The sequence below is a fragment of the Lepus europaeus genome, chromosome 9 (genome assembly GCF_033115175.1).
Source record: "Lepus europaeus isolate LE1 chromosome 9, mLepTim1.pri, whole genome shotgun sequence".
NCBI lineage: Eukaryota > Metazoa > Chordata > Mammalia > Lagomorpha > Leporidae > Lepus > Lepus europaeus.
In genome coordinates this window covers 60841908-60858606 of record NC_084835.1, presented here as the reverse complement: position 1 = coordinate 60858606, position 16699 = coordinate 60841908, and the positions used below count along the sequence as shown (strand labels likewise).

The 16699-nt window shown below is 40.4% G+C and overlaps 1 protein-coding gene and 1 pseudogene across 2 annotated transcripts in view; one reads left to right on the top strand and one right to left on the bottom strand.

The window, feature by feature from the left end:
• The window catches only part of PTPRM (protein tyrosine phosphatase receptor type M), an 884602-nt gene that overhangs the window by 125046 nt on the left and 742857 nt on the right, over positions 1-16699 (top strand). The gene's annotated exons all lie outside the window — the stretch shown is intronic.
• The window catches only part of LOC133766689 (iduronate 2-sulfatase-like), a 49197-nt pseudogene continuing 32537 nt past the window's right edge, over positions 40-16699 (bottom strand).

Sequence of the window (16699 nt, the reverse complement as noted above, 5' to 3'; positions counted from 1 at the left end):
GGTTTAAGAAAAGAAAAAAAAAGTTCATTCCAGCCCCAGTCCAATTACTAATTAATTTAATTTAAAAATTTTTAACAAAAATTAATTTTTAGGCCAAATTGTTGATGCATGTTTTGATTACCTATGCCCCTCAGGTTGCTTCCAATACCATGGGTAATCACAGTGTAACCAGCTCTAATTAGTCTCACCAACTAGAAGGGAACATATTATATTTGACTTCTGCAGTTGTTTTATAAAAGTCAAGGCATTAATGACAGCAGAAATTCTTCACCATGAGAATCATTATACATATTGTGATCCTGCAGTGGATCAGAATCCACAAAATACAGTTCACTTGCATGGATGTCAGAAAAGTTAGCAAGAAATTCATCAGGAGTAAAGCCAACCCATACAGTGTACCTATAGTCTATGTACGTATGGAGTACCCCATGATCTTTATATCTTTTAAAGTTGGCTTGTCAGAATTCCACTGAGGGAAGTCTGCAGGCCAGGGGTATTGGCTATAGGCAACTGATTCACGGGGATTAGCAGGGAGGTACAGATCCTCTTCCAAGTGATGGGACTGAAAATGCTTCAGAAGGTTCTTGCCTTCTCTGCACAGCTCAACATGAAATGAAGGAATGGGGCAGCGAGGTGGGACTTGTAGGCCTGCAAGTCCAGTGAGCGTGGGGAAGAGAGACACAAATTCCACGAGGTCCATGGTTTGCCTGTGTGGATCCACTGGTTCAGAGATGGAATCAAAAGGGTCACAGTAAGGGAAAAGCTTCTTGCCCGCCTCTGGAAGTGAAGCCGTCCTCCCATAGAACATCAGGGGCACACGGGTAGTGACATCAAAGTTGCTGTATTTGGCCCATTCTCCATGTTCACCTAAATCCCAACCATGGTCCGAGGTAAATGTAATGATGGTGCTGTTAGCCAGCTGAAGATCATCCAAAGCACTCAGAAGGCTGCCAACCTGTGTATCCACATATGAAACAGAGGCGAAGTAGCTCTGGTGATTTTCCGCTGAAAGTCCACAGGAATTGGGCCATAGGGCACACTGATGTTTAAGGCTTGGACATCTTCTCACTGCCTGATGTCCATCCAAGGGTTGTAGGCCACAGGGGGTAGGCCATCAGGGACCTGAGGATCAGGAGCCAGGGTGATATTCTCCAGGGGATACAATTTCTGAAATTCCTTGGGGTACCTAAATGGGATATGTGGCTTATGGTATCCAACAGCCAGAAAGAAAGGTCTGGCCAATATTTTCATCTTTTGCAACAGTTGTATGGCTTGCTCAGTACTCTGTCAGGCAAGGTGCCCTCAGGCATACCTTCCACATCCACAGGGCAAAGCAGGTTGGCATGGAGTTCTTCATCTTGCCCCCTACATGTCTTAGTGTTTTCATACTTTTCAGAGGAAGGATGATAAGGTGGAAAAGACCAGCTATATGGAGAATCATCACTATGATTGGATGATATGCCAGGGTGAAAGACTTTTCCAACCGACACGGTCACATAGCCATTCTCCTTGAAGTACTGGGGGATGGTAGAGAAGTTCCCAGCATGCACCCTCCAGTAGGAGTTGAAGTCATATAGGCGGGTGGTGTCAGGTCTCAGCCCGGTGAGGAAGGACACTCGGCTTGGGGCACACACTGCTTGCTGTGCAAAGGCATTCTGGACGAGGAGGCTGTGTGATGCCAGCTGGTTTATGTTTGGGGACCTCACTAGTTTATCTCCATAACAGCCCAGGGAGGGGCGCAAGTCATCCACAATAATGAAAAGGACATTCAGAGTATCTGCATGGGAGGAAGGGGCTCCAATGAGGTCACTGCCGCTGAACCACTCCCCACTGGGGTACTGAGAAGCACAAGACTGATCCCTCAACCTTGACAGTCCAACCACGGAGGAATGGGCTTCACATCAAGGCTGGGAGTGGAGTTTAAAGAGGAAGGCTGAGTCCTGGATGATAGGATTATGCCTGGGCTATGGCCTCAAGCCTGGATGACAGAGGGAGTGAGGGAAGGGGGTAAGAAAGGATAATTGGATTGACAGATGAAAGGTGAATGGAGAGAGAAAAATTAAGACAAACAGATGAAGGAAGGAAGTAAATCAGGATGGACTGATGGAAGGACTAAAGAGAGAGAAAAAAGGGGAGGATGAACTGACAGATGGAGGGAGCGATGGGAATGGGGAGGATGGACTGACAGGGGAGAAAGAGGGAGGGGCGAAACGGAGGGAGGGAGGAAGGGAGAAAGGAAAGAAGGAAGGAAAGATGTATGGTTGGAAGAAATGGAGGGAAGTCCATATGGATTTTAGCAAAAATTTTTCTAGATTTGAGAATGCCATTGGTATTTTGATGGGATCGCATTGAATCTGGATCACATTGAATCTGTAAATTGCTTTTGGTAGTATGGACATTTTATGATATTGATTCTGCCACTCCATGAACATGGAATATTTTTTTCGTGTTTTGTGTCATCTTCTATTTCTTGCTATAGTGTTTTATAATTTTATTGTGAGATCTTTGACATCTTGGTTAAATTTATTCCAAAGTATTTATTTCTTTTTGGAGTTATTGTGAATTGGACTGATCTTGGAAGTTCTTTCTGAGCCATGGCATTGTCTGTGTATACAACGGCTATTTATTTTTTCTTTGTTGATTTTATTTCCCGCCACTTTAACAAACTCTTTTATGAGTTCTGATAGTCTCTCAGTGAAGTCTTTTAGATCCCCTATATATAGAGTCATGTCATCTGCAAATAGGAATAGTTTGATTTCCTTCTTTCCAATTTGTATCCCTTTGATTTCTTTTTCTTGTCTAATGGCTCTGGCTAAAACTTCCATGACTATATTAAATAGCAATGGTGAATGTGGGCATCCTAGTCTTCTTCCAGATCTTAGAGGGAATACTTCCAGCTTTTCCCTATTCATTAGGGTGCTAATAAATTGCCTTGTCATAAATTGCCTTGATTGTGTTGATGAATGTTCCTTTTATACTCAGTTTGCTTACGGTTTTCATCATGAAAAGATATTTTATTTTCTCAAATGCTTTCTCTGCATCTATTGAGATAATCATTTGGTTTTTGTTCTTCATTTTGTTAATGTGATGTATCACATTAATTTGCAAATATCTCCTCCTCTTTTTTGTTTTGGTTAGTTGGGCCAATGCTGTATTAGTTCTGTTTAATTTTTCAAAAAACCAGTGCTGTGGCTGGAGCTGTAGCATATGGGTAAAGCTTCTGCCTGCTGTGCTTGCGTCCCATATGGGTGCCAGTTTGAATCCTGGCTGCTCCACTTCTGATCCAGCTCTCTGTTGTAACCTGGGAAAGCAGTGGAATATGGCCCAAGTCCTTAGGCCCCTGCACCCGCATAGGAGACCCAGAAGAAGCCATCTGGAGAGTGAGCCAGCAGAAGGAAGACCTCTCCCTCCCTCTCTCTCTCTCTCTCTCTCTGCCTCTGCTTCTCTGTAACTCTGCCTTTCAAATACATAAATTAATCTTTTTTAAAAAAAACCTAGCTCTTTCTTTGATTTTTGTATTGTTTTTTGGTTTGTTTTGTTTATTTCTTCTCTAGTTTTAATTATTTCTTTTTCCTACTTATTTTGGGTTTGGTTTGTTGTTGTTTTTCTAGGTCCTTCAGATGCATTGATAGGTCATTTATTTGGTACCTTTCCAATTTCCTCATGTAGGCATCGATTGCTATAAACTTCCCTCTTAACACTGCTTTTGCTGTGTCTTATAAGTTTGATATATCGTATTGTCATCTTTATTTGTTTCCAGAAATTTTTTTGATTTATTTTTTGATTTCTTCTATGACCCACTGTTCATTCAGGAACATGTTCTTCAGTCTTTATGTGTTTGCATATGCTCTAGAGATTCTTGAGTTGTTGATTTCCAACTTTATTCCATTGTGGTCATGGAAGATGCGTAGTGTGATTTCAGTTTCTTTGAATTTGCTGATACTTGCTTTATGATCTAGCATATGATCTATCCTAGAGAAAGTTCCATGCACAGATGAGAAGAATGTATATTCTGCCACTGTGGGGTGAAAAGTTCTATAGATATTCATTAGGTGCATTTGGTCTGTAATGTCAATTAACTCTGGTGTTTCCTTGCTGATTTTCTGTTTGGTTGATCTATGCATTGCTGAAAGTGGAGTATTGAAGTCTGATTGCTTTTGAGTAATCCTATGAATAGTTTTTTGAATTCTATTTCTGGCATTTCCTCAATCTTTTCATCTTCTCATTTTAATATTGACATGTTGCTATGTTCCTTTGTGGCGAGGGGTAGGGAGAGTCGTGGTATCTTCCTTATTCTTGTTTCTTGAATTTCTGCCTTTCTTTTAGGCATTTGTGGAGTTTTTTTTTTTTTTTTCTCTGATAGTTTTTGCCTTTGAGCTATTCCTCCTTGGCTTAGTGGAATGTCTACACTTTCAGTGAATACCAAGAGGTGTGTGGTGGGTGTGGCCAGGGAGCTCTGATCAGTGCTCCATGGTGGGGGTGAGTATCCAGGGTGAAACTGAAGTTGGGTGTGGGAGATCTCAATGCCTGACTGTTAGCCCCCAGTGTGTTTGAAGAAGTGGTATGAGAAATCAAAGGGAGTGAGCCATTTTGCCAAGTGAGATCCAGGTCAGACCTTTTGTTAATAGCTATAGAAATTAATCTCATGCAGGAGCAAACCCTGAACTGTGACAGAGGAACCCTATGTCACAGAAGCTATAGGAAGCCAGCTCTGTTTCTTGCCCTGTTTGGAAGAGCAGTGGTAAGTAGACAGTCAGAAGGTCCCCAGCACGTGGCTGCAGCTGCATGTGTATAAGGCTGGAATGGCATTTGTGAAAAAAAAAATCACGGTTAAATCATAGATGCCAAGTTCAGTTCCAAAGCACATATTTAATCACTGTATATTCTTTTCTGGCTCTACCTCGTATGTTATTTATCTTTTACACATACACACACACACACACATGCACACATTTGCATAAAAATATATGTATACACACATACATTTAATTATGTTATGCTTGCTTTTTTATTAGTTGGTTTTATTCATTGGACTGAGAGATTGTAGTGTGTAGATACAGTGTGTCTTAGCCAGTGCTCAGATCAGGCCTAGTCTTGGCTTGTGTGTCTGATTAAGTGTTTTGTAAGTGGATGGAAGTGTAACATGTAATAGGATCTGGAGAACTGTATGTAATAAAGGTTTTCAAGTGCAGTCTCTTCAGAAGTTCAGTCTGAAAGCGAGGAAGTGCTCCTGCAAATGGGAACCTTAATACATCTGCAAGTGATAGGATTCAGTGCTTTAAAAGTATGATTGCTACCTGAGCTTCATTATCTTCCCACCTTGATAAGGCCTTTTAAGAAGAGCCCAACATTTCTTCAACTATTGTGTTCAGTATTAAATAGCACTGGGCTTCAAGACAGGCCTTCTTCAAGTCTGTAATTTATTTTTCATCGAAAGAGAAGTTATGTTATGCTTTATATGTTAAGTTCTTTGTTGTCCAGACTTTTAGTGGAATGTGAACAATGCCATTACAATAGCTCTCAAAAGCCTTGACCTTTGACCTAGGAAAATTGTGACCTTTTTCTTTTTGACTTTGGAGTGAATATTTCCTAAATACATCTCAATTCAGTACTTTTTGTAAGGAGCCTTGTCTAGTCAGTGTTTTGATTTCACTTTTTTGTGTTTTTAAGATCTCAGATTACACAAACCAACTTCCTTTAGGGGAAAATATGAAAAATTAGAGTGGCTTTGTATTTGCAAATACTGTAAGCAAAATGTTTGTGCTGAACTTATGGGAATGGCATGGGAATTTGTGAGCAGTGCTTCAAATAAAAGCTTGAATTGTGTTATATGTATGTATTTTGAGAGTTAAATCTCTGTTAGACTGAACCCCATTCTGACTCCAAGGCCTTGAGGAGACACTATGTCTTATTTTCTTTTACCCAAAAAGTGACTCTCTCATGGCCTGGCATACAATGAGAACTACTGATGGTGATGTTGAATTAATGACTGGATTATGAAGAAGCATGTTAAAGACCACATTAAGTATTCTTGTGCTTTCTCTTTCTGGGACTCTACATCTCATGTAGTTCTAACTAGATATTAAGGTCCATTGTGGTATCCTTGGTCAAGCCTGTGGGTGGCAGAACATTCTAATGGGAGCAGAAATTCTTTTTCTACCATGGCATTATTGAGGACTACCACTATGTCTGTCTTCAGTGATGATGTGAAACAGGTAACTAGAAACTTTTAAGTCATTTGCTTACTCTGGATTTTCTTACACGAGTGGTACTATACTTATAAAGTGCTATTCCCCTCTATTTTCATTGGTTTGTGGCCTATTATCATTGTTTTTCTAACAATATGGAGAAAATACCTGTCCCTTGTATCCACCATGGTGCATAGGTTACCTGATGAATGGAGAGAAATGCACTACCTTTGTTGACATGACATTACTGCATCATGTAAATGCATCAAAATTTTGGATGGGAGAAGGTATATGTATCCATTTCTATTATCTTGCTAGTGAGAGAGAAAGAAGAAGAGGGACAGGAGGAGAAAGCAGATAGGAGAAAGAGAGATGGAAAACAAAACCTAGAAAGTTACAGAGCAAGTCAGATATCCTGGAATTAGTTTGCTTCTATTTTGGGAGCAGTTTTTCTGAGGCTCTGAGTTCACACCAGCAGCTCATCAAGTACTCCCACCTTGCTTTGAACTCGTGTAAACACTGGCAGCGCTCACTCTCCAAAGATGGGAAGACCATGGCTGCAGGCTGAGCAGAGCTGGAGACCAGCTTGCCTTGACTTTATTGCTTACTTTATTCTTAAATGAGTGATGGTGACCTATGTGAGTGAGCTTTTATAAAAATTTAACAGTCGACATCGAGGGATGCTGCATGCTGAGCACTCCACATGCATGATCTTATTCTGTTTCCTACCAGCCCTACACAGGCAAGAGCTTTTAGCATCCACTTTTGCACGTTCTTTATTTGTTGTAACTCGTCTATCATCACACAGCTAGTATGTGGCAAAATAGGATCAGAAACCAGGCAAGTCCAATCCCAAACACCAACTTCCCTACTATTTCATAATGTCCTCTTATTCCAGAAATAGAAAAAGGCCAAAGAACACAAATAAACAAACTTTTGGTGCATTTGTAATCAGTAATATGTGCTTGAGCCTTGAGAATGTTATTGTGATCTGTTCCTTTTGCCAAAAAGATGTATTGACTGCCTACCATATAGAAGGCTGTGTGGAATGCAAATGAAAACAAGTGCCATGCATGCTCTTGGTTCAGGGGCTGAGTAAGGTAAAATAGAGTCAATCTAGAACATCAGTAAATTACAGTTGCACAGAATGGAAAAAATATGTGCTTTAAAAAAGTTGCTTGAAGAGAAGGGTACCCAGAGTTAAGGAGAATCTAGAAAGGTGTCATGGAGGAAGTTGCAGGTGCACTGAGATCTAGAAGGCCAGGTGCCATCTGAGATATAGACACGGATTCTGGTGGACTTTGGGGTCAAGGAGGGTGGGACAACTGTGAACAGGTAAAGGTTAAGGAAGAAATTATGTCTTCAAAAATGATTGGCCAGTAATGGGATATAGTGATTAGGTGGTGTCGAAGCTTTGAAAGCCTTGGTTGAAGACTTCTCAGTAGAGAGTAGAGTGCTGTGGAATTCCTTGGGGTTGCCTTCTTCTGTGCCGATTGAGTGGTCAGGTATGGCACAGTCCAGTACAAAAGCATGGGATATTGTGTTGTGGAGGTGCAGTCTCCACAGAGCTTGCACTCAGCACCTGTTTCTATCACCTTTCCCTTATGCTGCCGACTTACTTTAAATTTGAGTTCTTACCAACCCCCAAACAGAATGTGTTAAAGAGTCTTAGTAAATTCCATATGTCTCATGTTTGTTAAGGTGTTTTCTACTCCTTGAAAAACTGTGAAAAATTATTGATGGTATACAGTGAGGATTCCTGCTTTGGAAAATACTTCTTTGAAACTGATCATGTGTACATGGGTTTCCAGTAGTGTTAAATATGTAAAGGACCAGGACATAAGATCAGCTGAATATATTTGTGAAATATTTATCACTCTTTTAGAGAAAGTGGTAAGTTTACAAACATCAAGATAAATGTACAGTATTTAAAAAACAAAGGCTGGAAACCCAACAGCCTGGGACAGGTGTTTGTTGTAGCACTTATGATGCTGAATGGGGGGCCCACATCCTGTATTGAAGTGCCTGGTTTGCAGTTCAAGCTCTGCTTCCAACTCCAGCTTCTCCCTAGTGTGCTTCCTGGGAGGCAGCAGATGATGTCTCAAGTACTTGGGTCCCTGCCACTCACATGGGAGAGCTGGATTGAGCTCCCAGTTTCTGGGTCCTTGGGGAATGAACCAGCTAGTGGGAGTTTCCCTCCCTCCCTCCCTCTCAAAGCAGAAGCAAAATAATTTTAAAAAGAAAACCAGAAGCAAAGCTTTTAATGCTGGGTTTATTGTACAATGTCTTGAGTCGTTTCTTAACAGTTTTAAGTGCATTCAGCCACACATGCCATTCTGTAAGTTTATAACAACTTACTTGCTCTTTGACAGATTCTGTAATTTTAGAGTTTTTAAAATGCTCAGGTCTCCTTTTGATATATAGTAGCTTTTTTTCAATTTTCTTGGAGTTTCTTGTTTAGATTTCATCTGCCTCAAAGGGATTTTCTATAGAATTAGCTGCTTTGACAGTTGGCTTCTGCAAACTTAATGGGAAGAGTGGGCTTCAGTACCACACTGCCTATTAAGGAGGTTAAAGTGATGTGGTCCTCAATGTATGGCCAACCTCCTGTCAAAATGCAGCCGCTACCTTGTATCTTCATTGAAGCAAATGGGTTTTGACAGGAATATTGACATTGCTCTCATGGTGGGGTAAAGATAAAAAGGTAAAAAATGTTGCTTAAATTCCTTAATGTAAAATTGATTCTTACAAAAGTTCCTTTTTCACTGTCAGAGATGCCACTGACAGCATTATTAATACTTTGAATATTCTAATGTGAACCCTTTGACATCAGTTAAATTCTTTTAATGGTTAATGCTGGCATTTAAGCATGATCATTTAGATACCCCCAAAGATTGGGTTAATCATTCTTCATCCAGTCGATTCTCTCTACAGTCAGAAAAGCAGGGTAGGTGTTTGGTGCAGCAGTTCAGATGCTCTTTGGGATGCCCATGGCCCATATTGCTGTACCTGGGTTTATGTCCGGGCTCCATTTCCAACTCTAGCTTTCTGTGAATGCATACCCTGGTAGGCAGCAGGTGATGGTTCAATACTTGGGTTCCTGCTACCAGGTGGGAGGCATGGAATGAGTTCCTGGATCCTGGCTTTGGCCTGTTCTGGTGAACCAGAGGATGAGAGCTCCCTGTCTGGCCATTCTGCCTTTCAAACAAATGAAATAAACCATTAAAATAATTAGATATTTCCAGTGTTGTACAGTTTCTTCTTGAGAATAGAAAGTTTGAGTATACTTTTCAATCTATAATTTTTTTAAAAATCAAGAAAATGACTCACTTGAATTTTCAGATATGCCTTTTCAGGTTTTTTTTTTTAAGAAAGGTAATTATATACTCTCCTGACACTGAGTTATAGATCTATTTTGACATATATTTTTTCTTAATGAGGTCATCAAAAGCCTTTTATGCAAATTAAGCCTTTGGAAAATGAAAACAGACTCATGTTTTTCTGCTTCCAACAAAATTTTGAAAAGTTTAGCATGTGGCATCTAAACTTTCCTAGAAGCAGATTTCCAGGGTACATTTGTTTTCATGTCTAATACTCTCTTGTATCTGTATCACAGGTTGTTATTTGGAGCACATTTGTCATTTTTTTACATATTTTGAAATAGTCATACAAAGGAATGTGTAAATATTTTATGAGCTATCATAGTGCAAATGTGCCATATAAGAATTAGTTGGAAACTTCTGGTAGTCTAGTGTGTTTTCATGGTTTCCCGTGCATACTGCTCATCCTCTTGCTGGGTGTTTGTTTATGTACGTGTTTATGCACAGCCCGTGGATGGGGCTGTCTTTCCTGTGCAGGCTTTATGTTTGCAGATGATCCATAGAAACATAAACAAGAAGTTGTGGCAGCAGTATTTCATTCCTAAAGCTGAGTGATGTCGGGCATAATTACTGAGACTAACATCTGGTGTGTTTTATTAAAGGGAAACCTGCCAAGATTGTTAGCGTATACCAAACAGCATTATCCATATGTACTGTTCTATCACTACTGAACATCAGAGTGTATGAATATAAAGGGAAATGAAGAAAATCCTATAAGGATCACTACTAATACACAGCTACCTGGAGCTGATTTTGGTTTAGCTTGATGAAGCAGTTGGCTGGTAGTTTTCAAAACTGGGTCTGTCATTTGTCTGGAGGTTATTTAGGTAACTGATTCCTTGATCTTTTCAGTATTAAAATGGGATCCTTCATAGATATCCTGTTGAATTGTTGTTAATGCTTTCTGAATCCTGAAAAGAATTAAGACCTATAAACAAAGAAGGTTAGTGATATGAGTTGAGAACTGACTACATACTCAGTTCCATGTTGTTGAAACTTTGGTACACCTACGCTTGAGTATAATTGGGTTCTCCCTCTGTAGGGTGATGGAAAGAGTACAATAGTGGGTTTGTCAAATTTCTTAGAGGAGCACTGCATTCGTATTCCCTCTTTTCCTTAGAAGGAAGGTTGGTGGTTGAATCGAGAGTCTTACTGAGCCATAAAGAGGTTAAATTTGTATGGGTTCTGTAGTTCAAAGAATCTTGAGATCTAGTGTGTTTGCATAGTAATCTAAAGAAGCTTCCCTAACCTGGCATGCGACATGTTGTCCTGATTTGGAAAAACAGATGTTATGTACAGTCTACAGTCTGTAAAGAAGGTGGAATTCTTAGATACTCAAAGATGGTACAGGATAGTTTGTGATGGAATGGAGAAAAAAGTGATTCTCCCCAAATGCTCCTGGTTTCTCCCTTTTGCCAATCACCGCCAAGTGCTGAAGACTAAAAGGAGAATAAGAGCTTTATCGTTTTATAGTCAGGGTGACTGATGTGGCACATGTAATTCTTGAGTCATATGGTGGAGGCTTGTGCAAAGACACAGGGGAAGAGATGAGTGGTTCTTGTTGGGCAAACTTGGGCTGACTCCAATAAACTCTCATCATCCTCGCTTGAATCAACAGCCAGCTACCGTGGAGCTGCTGTGAGTGTTCTATTATTCCCTAGCCCTTCCAAGTCTGCACTGAGGCAGCTCCACACACTTCCTGTCTTGCTACTGCTCCTGTTTCCTGACTGTGTCTCCCTGTAGCATCTCACAGCTGTGGCTTCATAAAGGGCAGATGCCTTCTTTTCTGGGCCTTTGAAGTCAGCTCTGACTGGTCCTTTGCTGTTATTTACTTTTATAATTAAAAAAAAATTAAAAAAATTATTATTTGACAGGGAGAGAGTGAGAGTCAGAGAGAGAAAGAGAGAGAGAGAGAGAAACTCTCATCTGCTGGTTCAGTCTCCAAGTGGCTGTGATCATCAAGGATGGGCCAAGATAGAAGCTGGGAGCTTGTAATTCAATTCAGGTTTACCATATGGATAGCGGGGACCCAATTCCTTGGGCTGTTACCCCTGCCTCCCAGGATCTGTGTTAGCAGGAATCAGGATCAAGAGCTGGAGTCAGGCATCAAACACAGGCACTGCAGTGTTGGGTGTGCAGATCTTCATCCATGTCTTAGCAGCTCTACCAAATACGTGCGCCGTAAAATAATTTTAAAGATTTATTTATTTGAAAGGCAGAGTTACGGAGTGGGGTTGGGGAGGTTGAGATCGACCCATCTTCTGTCCACTGGTTCACTGCCCAAATGGCTGCAAAGGGCTGGGGCTGGGCCAGGCTGAAGCCAGATGCCTAGCACTCCATCCAGGTTTCCCATATTCATGTAAGGGGTTCAAGTACTTGGGCCATCCTCCACTGCTTTCCCAGGCCATTAGACCATTAGCAGAGATCTGGATTGGAAGTGGAGCAGCCAGGATTCAAACCAGCACTCATATGGGATGCTGGCATTGCAGGTGGTGGTTTAACTCTCTGTACACTATGCTGGCTCCTGCTCCATATAATTTTTAAAATGACCTGTAATTACACAAATTTATGGGGTTTGATGTGCTACTTTGACACACACACATATATTATGTAGTAATCAAGTTAGGCTAGTTAGTGTATCAGCCATCTCAGACACCCATCATTTCTTTATGGTGACAATACTTGAAATTCCCTCTCCTAGTAATTTTGAAATATGGGTTACATTATTGTTTTAATATACTATTTTAAATGTTTTATTTGAGAGAGAGAGAGAGAGAGAGAGACCTTCTGTCCACTCCTTCACTCTCCAATTGCCTGCAATAGCTAAGGCAGGGGCAGCCATAGGTAGGAACCTGGAATTCCATCCAGGTCTCTCACATGGGTGACAGACAAGTACTTGAGCCATTTTCTACTGGCTCCCAGCTGCATTTGTATGAAGCCGGGCTGGAAGGCAGAGGTGGGACTTGATACTCGGCACTCTGATATGTGATGAGGGCATCCTAAACAGTACTTTAGCCCTCTGTACAAAAACACCTGCCCCTAATATTGTTAACTGTGATCTCTCTACTGAGTAACAGTATGTCAGAAATTATTCTTCCTATTCAGTTGTAAGTTTGTACCCTTTGACTCACCTGTCCTGTCTGGTCCCTGGTAAAACTGTTCTGTCTACTACTTCTAGGAGAATGGCTTTTTTTATTTGTGTTTCTGTGTCTGGCTTATTTCACCTAACATAATATACTCTAGTTCTGTTTGTATTGTCATAAATGACAAGATTCCATTGTTTTCATGGCTAAACAATATTCCTCTGTGTATATATACCAGCTTTTCACATTCCATTCATCCACTGATGGATACTTAGGTTTATTCTATTTCTTGGTTACTGTGAATACTGCTGCAAATACTTACTAACATAAAAATAGTCATAGACCAGTGGAACCGAATTGAGAGCACAGAAATAAATCCACATTTCTGTAGTCAACTATTCTTTAACAAAGGTGCCTAGAATATGCATTGGGAAAAGGAAAGTCTGTTCAAAATATGGCTCTAGGGAAAGTGGATATCCACATGCAGAAAAATAAAACTGGACCCCTGTCTCTCAAAATGGATTAAAGAATGAAATGTAAAACCTAAAACCTGGAAGTACAGAAGAAAACATAGGGAAAACCCTATATGACATTGGACTGGACAAGGAATGACCCCCAAAGCATGGGAAACAATATCGAAGTAGACAAGTGAGTTCTTTGCTTTTTGTCTCCTATATCTCTCTGCCATCAGCCATATTGATCTAGTTTTTGCAGTGTGCACATCAGCTCCTGCATTAAGCTGAAACTTTTCTGGACAGCCCCATGGACCCTCCACCATTCTTCTGATGTATAGCAGACTCATGGTGCTCACCCTGCTAAGACTTCCTTTCTGTGTTTGCTTCCACCTGGAGAACTCTTCCTGCTTTGTCGAATGAATTCTGTATTGTCTTTAAAATGGAGGCCAGGGCTTCATGTTGTAGCTTCTGGATGCTGGGTCAGTCTTCCCCCATCTGTCCATCCTCATTCTTACCACAGCAATACAGATATCACGCAGCATTTCCATGTCCTATCTCCTATGGCATTTGGTGAGCTCCTTGACAGCAGGGTTTGTCTTACTCAGCCCTGTATTCCCATGGCCTCTCACTTTGGAGGGTGTACAAACACTGCCTTGTGAAGTAAATACATGATTGAGATGACGATTGAACTTGCCCTTGAAGGAGGAGTAAGTGTTGTTAGGAATGAATACTGATTAATATGCATTTGCCAGGAGGAAAACTTAAACAGATTCCTCACTTTCAAAAAATGTATTTTAACAAATAGACTCCTGCAAGGAGTTTGCAAAGCAAGCTCTGGGTGAGCCCTGAAGGGAGAACTCCTACAGCATTACAAGTCTCTGTGTTTAAATACACGTAGGACTAAAAACTCAGTTACATGGTGTAGCTGTTCCGTGAGTATTTGGTTGATTTGATTTCTGGTTATTTTATCTGTGAACTGCTATTTGGCCGCTTTAGAATGCACCAGTCACCAATGCCAAACTGGTTCCCGTGCACTATATATAAATGCACACACACACACACACACTAACACAAGAATATTTATAGTCAGTCAAAGGCATCCACAAACATTTTTTTCTGTTTTATACAGTGGTTCTTCTGACTTATACAGTGGTTCTTCAAAAAGTCCATATAAAATGGAATGTAAAGTATGAGTTTATTTTGGTACAAGATTTTTTGAAATCCATGCATAGTTTTTCTGAAATTTCACATATTATGGGGGAAAGTTTTTTACATCAGAAGATTTTTTTTTGCACCACAGTAAACTCAAACTTTAATTCTGTTTTCATGAAGGTTTTTTTTTTTTTCTTACCCAGAAACCATTTTCGTAAGGTATGTAAACTTCATGCATTCCATAAACACAAAGTTAGGGACACAGTGATTCTGAAAGCCCCTGGTGTATAACTCAATGGTAAGAGAAGATTGCTAACATCATCTGGCCCTAGGTGTTCACCCTGGAGACAGAAGTATGCCCTCTGTCTGTGCACTGTCTGCTCTTACAGCCAGTGGAAGCAATGAGGGCATCTGAAGTGAGCATGGGCATTTTGCCTTTGCTAACAATGGGCATCTTTTCTGTCTGCCTTTCTTGCTTCCTTTCCCTCCTCCCCTCCTCTGCCTTCTCTTTTGCACTCCCCTGCAAGTGTTTCCCCCGTGTATTGTATATTTTTTCCTGCTCACTCAATAGTTGAAAAGACTCTGTGCATTAAAGTAAGACAATTTGTTGAACAGGCGACTTTAGGAATCTCACTTACAGAGTTTCTTGTGAAACCAAAGCACCCAATTCAGTCTTGGTGTACATGAGTGGAAGAGGGTTTATTTGTGTTTCTTGGCTTAATAATGGATTTGAACATCATCTGAATTTTGTTCTTTTATGTTTCTTTTTTTCAAATCCACTTTGCCTATATTTTGGCGTGCCTGCTTTTTTATTTAGTAGAATTAGTAAGAGCATTAGGTATTAAGTATTAAGTAAGTATTAAGTATTTAGTAAGAGCATTAGAATTCCCTACCAAAAGAACTACTTTCTTGGTAGTTCTAGAACTACTGATAGCTTGTTTCTTGAGATAGCTGAGTCAAAATAAGATGGGCAGGGGTTAAAGATACTGAGGGAGCTTTGTGTTTCTCACTTTGTCGATGTTAGAAGTCAGCTGTAGAGCTTGAGATGAGAAATTGTTTATAGTCATGTTTTATCTGTCCTGCTGCCATTGAATATCTATCCATAGTGTGAGTCCACTTACTCTTCAGTGGCCCTGGAGGTGAAGCTTCCTTGATGTATATATTTTTCCTGTAGCAGCTTTTCAAAGAAATAACTGGGCTTAAATTGCTCATTATCCCAACCCCAGGATTTCCGTGTTTTACCTAGTTCACTTTGGTAAACATCTCATCATTCGTATGCAGATTGAGCATTCCTTATCCAAAATGCCTGGTACCTTGGCCATTGCCAAGGCTCAACAGGCTAATCCTCTGCCTTGCAGCGCCGGGACACTGGGTTCTAATCCCGGTTGGGGTGCCAGATTCTGTCCCGGTTGCCCCTCTTCCAGGCCAGCTCTCTGCTATGGCCAGGGAGTGCAGTGGAGGATGGCCCAAGTGCTTGGGCCCTGCACCCCATGGGAGACCAGGAGAAGCACCTGGCTCCTGCCTTCGGATCAGCGCGGTGAACCAACGGCAAAAGGAAGACCTTTCTCTCTGTCTCTCTCTCTCACTGTCCACTCTGCCTGTCCAAAAAAAAAAAAAAAAAAAAAAGCAAACAAACAAACAAAAATGCCTGGTACCAGACGTGTCTCAGATTTTTGAGTTTTCTGTATTTTGGAAAGTATGCACAGATTTTATCAGTTGAGCATCCCTGATCCAGATGATTCCCAATCTGAAAGTTTCAGATTGCAGAACATTTGGATTTCAGATTTTCACATTCAGGATGCTCAATTTGCAGTTACCTTGGCCATCTATCATCATGATAAAAGGAAGGAAATATATCACATGAATTAAATTCTCTTGGATGATTGAAATTTATTTCACTAAGTATAACATTTTGCATTTTAATAATTTTATGGGAAAATTGCCTAAAATGTATCATCTGTACCAGCTTTCTAAAACCATAGTACCAACATTATTTTCTGATGAGTACACATCTAGAAGAGGATTTGATATTCTTAACTCCAGTTATACCATCAAGTAATTTCCCAGTGTAATTGTACCCATTTATGCTGAGTGTTTTGGTTTTACCACATACCATACACTTGGTCTGTCATTTTGATCCATTCTGGTGGCTGTATAGTAGTATATCACATTGCAGTGCTGGTTTGCAGTCGCCTGGTAACTGATGAAGTTCAGTCCCTTTTCACGTTACTGTTCATTTGGATATCTTTGTGTGCAGGATCTATTCAAGACTTTTTCACAAATCTTTATTGGATGTCCTACCTTTTAAATACTCCATGTGTATTCTGGAGGGAGACCTTTGTCAGTTAGATTTATTGCAAATATATTTCCCACTTGCTGGGTTGCATTTTTATTCTCTTAATGATATGTCCTTTGATAAACAGAGTCTCTTTATTTTAAGA